A 5,957-nucleotide genomic window follows, 5' to 3' on the forward strand; every position below is an offset into this window, starting at 1 on the left:
CGCTTTAGGGGTACTGGTTCACAGGCTCTGGGGGATAACGACCTGCCATTTGTCAAAGTGGCTCAATTGACTTCCCATTTGCAGTCCATATCTCCGCTAGGGTCATGCCCCTTGCGTGTCAGCTCCGTTTACATACTTTTGTTAGCGCGTCACATGCTCGGAAGGCAACGTCATCATGTTTTGGCCTATCAATGTGAAACGTCCCCTTAGAAAAATTAATGACTGATTGTGCTGGTAAACCCCTACGTTATTTGATTTCCAAACAGCTGAGCAAAACTGTACGTACACAGACATATCTCTCTTTACACATTCTGATCATCACTAAACTGACACACAATATTTTTAGCGCAAAGCAATCTGACTTTTAATAATCCGTACAAAAGAATGGCCCTGACTAACAATAACCTATACCTTTCATGAATCACTTAACTCACAAAAATCTTCATTACTCGAACTACTGCAATACAGCGATCGCCAATACTGCCAGCTAAATAAACGATTCTAACTACTGAAGTCACAAACTATTGATAGGCTTAGTTAGCAAATAAAAGATTTTGATATAGAACAAACAATGTATTTACCTTAACAGTGTTCAAAAGTCATATATATATGAAACTTCCTGGCAGATTAAAACTGTGTGCCCGACCGAGACTCGAACTCGGGACCTTTGCCTTTCGCGGGCAAATGCTCTACCAACTGAGCTACCGAAGCACGACTCACGAGTCTCACTCGGGCACACAGTTTTAATCTGCCACTCCGCTGCAGAGTGAAAATATCATTCATATATATATATTCACGATATATAGTATTACAAATTTACTCTTTCTGATGGACACACGTCCAGATCATCCGCTCTCAAAACTCCGCCATCTTACTCCCCACATCCACCACTGCTGTCGGCTCAGCACTGTCTTTCCGTTGGAAGGACAACACTACTTCTTCTTCTTCAAGGCAGCATGGAAATCCACTACTTCCGTGTGCATTTTCTTTTACTGATCAGACTTTGTGCAATGGAATTATACTGTGATGAATGATCAGGACTGTCTTTATGAGAACAATTTTTGCTTTTGACCAACATTGTATCAATCAGCGTGTGCATTTGATTTCTTTGTTGTTGTAATTATTAAAAAAATTTCAAATATGCATTGGCCACTGCCCAAAACAATTTCTAATATTTTTTGCGGGGACTGTGGGGGCTATGTAAGTAGGCTGTTTAGGTTTTTATGTTGGTAACACCACGTAGCGCTCTATATGAAAGTCACTGGCTGTGCTGTGTGCAGTCTGTGGCTGGTTAGCATTGTTGGAATATTCGCTATTTTAGTGTTGGGCAGTTGGATGTGAACAGGGCGTAGCATTGCGCAGTTGGAGGTGAGCCGCCAGCAGTGGTGGATGTGGGAAGAGAGATGGCGGAGCTTTGAGAGCGGATGATCTGGACGTGTGCCCATCAGAAAGAGTAAATTTGTAATACTGGATGTCATGAACTGCTATATATATTATGACCTTTGAACATTATTAAGGTAAATACATTGTTTGTTCTCTATCAAAATCTTTCATTTGCTAACTATGCCTATCAGTAGTTAATGCCTTCAGTAATTTGAATCTTTTATTCAGCTGGCAGTAGTGGCGCTCGCTGTATTGCAGTAGTTCGAGTAATGAAGATTTTTGTGACGTAAATGATCCATGAAAGGTATAGGTCATTGTTAGTCAGGGCCATTCTTTTGTAAGGATTATTAAAAGTCATATTGCGTTGCGCTAAAAATATTCTGTGTCAGCTTGGTGATGATCAGAATAAGTAAGAGAGAAATGTCTGAGTACGTTCAGTTTTGCTCAGCTGTTTGAAAATCAAACAACGTAGGGGTTTACCACCACAATCGTTCATTAATTTCTCGAAGGGGATGTTTCAAATGTACAGCAAATTTATTCCTCTCACACAGTCGTCTGATGGCCCGTAGAACACTTTTATGATCATAAGGTACTCGTCAGCCGGTTCTAGGCGCTACAGTCTGGAGCCGAGCGACCACTACGGTTGCAGGTTCGAATCCTGCCTCGGGCATGGATGTGTGTGATGTCCTTAGGTTAATTAGGTGTAGGTAGTTCTAAGTTCTAGGAGACTGATGACCTCTGGAGTTAAGTCGCATAGTGCTCAGAGCCATTTGAACCGGTACTCGTCACTGGCATACTTTCCACTCGCTACTGTGGATTTTACAGTCAGGAGAAGCATGTAGTTTAACATAGGAAACCATCTAGACAGCCAGCGGGTTATGCCTGTTGACGTCATATTCAGCTCTGCCCGTGAACACATGGATGACGCGGGGACCGTCCGACATCACCGGAGTGTACTGGCCGCGGCAGCGGCGCCTCTCCAGAGGCCAGCAGAGGACAAGACTGGAGAAAACGGGAGACAGAGAGGGGGCAGGGCGGCGGAGACCCTCCGACACGGAACGCTGCGCTAAGGGCGCAGGGCGGAGGGCTCTAGTACTCGCAGCATAGCACAGTCGCGGCCACACAGTGGCAGCAAGGGTGATACTATGGGCAGACAAGGGGCCTAACATGGCACACGAAGGTGGGCTGTTATCATGTGACAGTGAATGACGTATTAAATATCTTTCTGTATTCTACTGCATAATGACTTTGTTAGCTCGTTATTTAAATAAGCGAGGTGTCTCGTTTCTGCAGTTTGACATTTTCATGTTGCCCTGTACCATACAGTGCATGTTTCGTGTAAAATTACGAAATATAATCTACATAATTTACGTCTGTTTTTGTAGATAGTACGTCCTTATGTGTCACTATACAGATCTGATCGAGCGGGGTAGCGCAGCGGTTAACACACTGGCCTCTCATTCGGGAGGGCGACGGTTCGAACCCGGTCCAACGGTCCTGATTTAGGTAATTGTGATTTCCCTAAATGGATGAGGCAAATCTTGGGATGGTCCCATCAAAAGAGCACGGCCGACTTTCTTCCCCATCCTTACCTCATTCGACTATATGCTCCGGCTCTAATGACCTCGTTATCGACGGGACGTTAAACGCTAATCTACTCCGTCCTTCCTCCCATAGGCGTCTTGCCACGGTCCTTCCGTCCGAGGTTCGAGTCCTCCGTCGGGAAAGGGTGTGTGTTTGTTGTCCCTAGCTTCTCTACCTCGTGATGGCTGGGTGTTGTGTGACGTCCTTAGGTTAGTTAGGTTTAAGTTGTTCTAAGATCTAGGGGCCTGATGACCATAGATGTTAAGGCCCACAGTGCTCAGAGCTATTTGAACCCTTTTTTAGTTGTCCCTAGCGTAAGTTAACTGGTTCAGATGGCTCTGAGCACTATGGGACTTAGCTGATGAGGTCATCAGTCCCCTAGAACTCAGAACTACTCAACCCTAACTAACCTAAGGACATCACAAACATCGATTCCCGAGTCAGAATTCGAACCTGCGACAGTAGTGGTCGCGCGGCTCCAGATTGTAGCGCCTAGAACAGCTCGGCTACTGCGGCCGGCAGCGTAGGTTACTTTCAGTTAGATTAAGTAATGCGTAAGCTTAGGGACCGATGACCTCAGCAGTTTGGCCCCATAAGGCCTTACCACAAATCTCCAAATTTCCCTCACCATACAGATTTGAAATTTCTGTTGAGACTGTATCTTAGTTTCTGTGCTGCCGAAGATGCTCACGACAGTAGCACGTGAGCATTCGACCAGCTACGCCGTTTCCGCGATGCTCGTTCACAGGCTCTGCACAGTCATAGCCTGCTCTTTGTCAAAGTTGCTTATCTCAATGGATTTCCCCATTCGGAACCCATATCTTGACCAGGGTGATCCCCCGTCCGTGTCCGCTCCGCTTACGTACTTTTGCTATCGCGTCATTTGCCCGAAAAGCCACCAGGCGACATCCGACGTTAGCGTGGCCAGCGGTCACAATACTTTGGCTTACGAGTGTACGTGTTAATGATGTGTCATTTAAAATGTTCAAATGATGAAATGTATGTGAATTCCTAAAAGTCCAAATATCTGATGTCATCGGTCGCTAGACTTACACACTAACTTACGCTAAGGACGACACACACACCCATGCCGGAGGGAGGACTCGAACCTCCGACGGGAGCAGCCGCATGATGTATCAATTACTCTTTCCCACAGAAGATATCACCTGTTTGTTGACGACCTTCTGTTGCATCTGAGTGGAAGTCCAACAAACTTCGATACAGCCATCCTGTATTCAAATCATGATTTACTTGCGTTATCAGAGTGGGAATAGAGCATAGGTCTGAAACTTTAAATTTCGATCTTTCCTAACAGTAACTAACAGTGTGATTTCAATCTTCTATCCTTTCTTACCCATTCAACTTCTACACTACTGGCCATTAAAACTGCTATACTACGAAGATGACGTGCTACAGACGCGAAATTCAACCGACACGAAGAAGATGCTGTGATATGCAAGTGATTAGCTTTTCAGAGTATTCACACAAGGTTGAAGCCGGTGGCGACACCAACAACGTGCTGACATGACGAAAGTTTCTCACCGATTTCTCATACACAAACAGCAGTTGACCGGCGTTGCCTGGTGAAACGTTGTTGTGATGCCTCATGTAAGGAGGAGAAATGCGTATCATCACGTTTCCGTCATTGAAAAAGGTCGGCTCGTAGCCTATCGCGACTGCGGTTTATCGTATCGCGACATTGCTGCTCGCTTTGGTAGAGATCCAATAACTGCTAGCAGAATATGGAATCGGTCAGTTCAGGAGGTTAATACGGAACGCCGTGCTGGATCCCAACGGCCTCGTATCACTAGCAGCCGAGATGACTGGCATATTATCCGCATGGTTCTAACGAACGTTTGCAAGACAACAACCTTCTGCACGAACAGTTCGACGACGTTTGCAGCAGCACGGAGTATCAGCTTGGAGACCATGGTTGCGGTTATCCTTGACGCTGCATCACAGACAGGAGCGCCTGCGATGGTGTACTCAACGACGAGACTTGGTGTACGAATGGCAAAACGTCATTTTTTCGGATGAATCCAGGTTCTGTTTACAGCATCGTGATACTCGCATCCGTGTTTAGCAACATCGCGGTGAGCGCACATTGGAATCGTGTATTCGTCATCGCCATACTGGCGTGTCACCCGGCATGATAGTATGGGGTGGCATTGGTTACACGTCTCGGACACCTCTGGTTCGTACAGACGGCACTTTGAACAGTGGACGTTACATTTCAGATGTGTTATGAACCGTGGCTCCACCCTTCATTCGATCCCTGCGAAACCCTACATTTCAGGAGGATAATGCACGTCCGCATGTTGCAGCTCCTGTACAGGCCTATCTGGATACAGAAAATGTTCTAGTGCTGCCCTGGCCAGCACGTTCTCCAGATCTCTCACCAATTGAAAACGTCTGGTCAATGGTGGCCGAGCACAACTGGCTCGTCACAATACGCCAGTGACTACTCTTGATGAACTGTGGTATCGTGTTGAAGCTGTATGGGCAGCTGTACCTGTACACGCCATCCAAGCTCTGTTTGACTCAAGGGCCTGGCGTATCAAGGCAGTTATTACGGCCAGAGGTGATTGTTCTGGGTACTAATCTCTCAGAATCTGTTTACCCAGACTGCGTGAAAATGTAATCACATGTCAGTTCTAGTATAATATATTTGTCCAAGGAGACCCGTTTATGATCTGCATTTCTTCTTGTTGTAGCAATTTTATTGGCCAGTAGTTTACTTTATCAGGATTCTAGCTAATTTTGAGCAAATTCTGCCCACATATCGGAGCATTTCTGTCTCCTGTTGATCTTATGGGTGGTCGCGTTTCTCCTCCCTTAAAATTGTCCTGATCTGATATGGAGAATATATATTATTTTCGAACAGAGACGGTAGATGTTCGACTTCTTTTGTAAGGCTGCCTGTATCGGACACAATAAGTGCCCAGTGCACCAACGTTCAAGGGAGTCCATAGTGGTGAGAGGTCGACGGC

General features: G+C 45.8%; 1 non-coding gene across 1 annotated transcript; it reads right to left on the reverse strand.

Annotated features, from left to right (window-relative positions):
- Window positions 1-637: 637 nt before the first annotated feature.
- Window positions 638-712, reverse strand: Trnas-cga (transfer RNA serine (anticodon CGA)). The gene has a single exon. It is a non-coding gene; the product is annotated as a tRNA-Ser (tRNA).
- Window positions 713-5,957: the final 5,245 nt, after the last annotated feature.

The sequence above is a fragment of the Schistocerca gregaria genome, chromosome 10, assembly GCF_023897955.1.
Source record: "Schistocerca gregaria isolate iqSchGreg1 chromosome 10, iqSchGreg1.2, whole genome shotgun sequence".
In the NCBI taxonomy this organism is placed as follows: domain Eukaryota; kingdom Metazoa; phylum Arthropoda; class Insecta; order Orthoptera; family Acrididae; genus Schistocerca; species Schistocerca gregaria.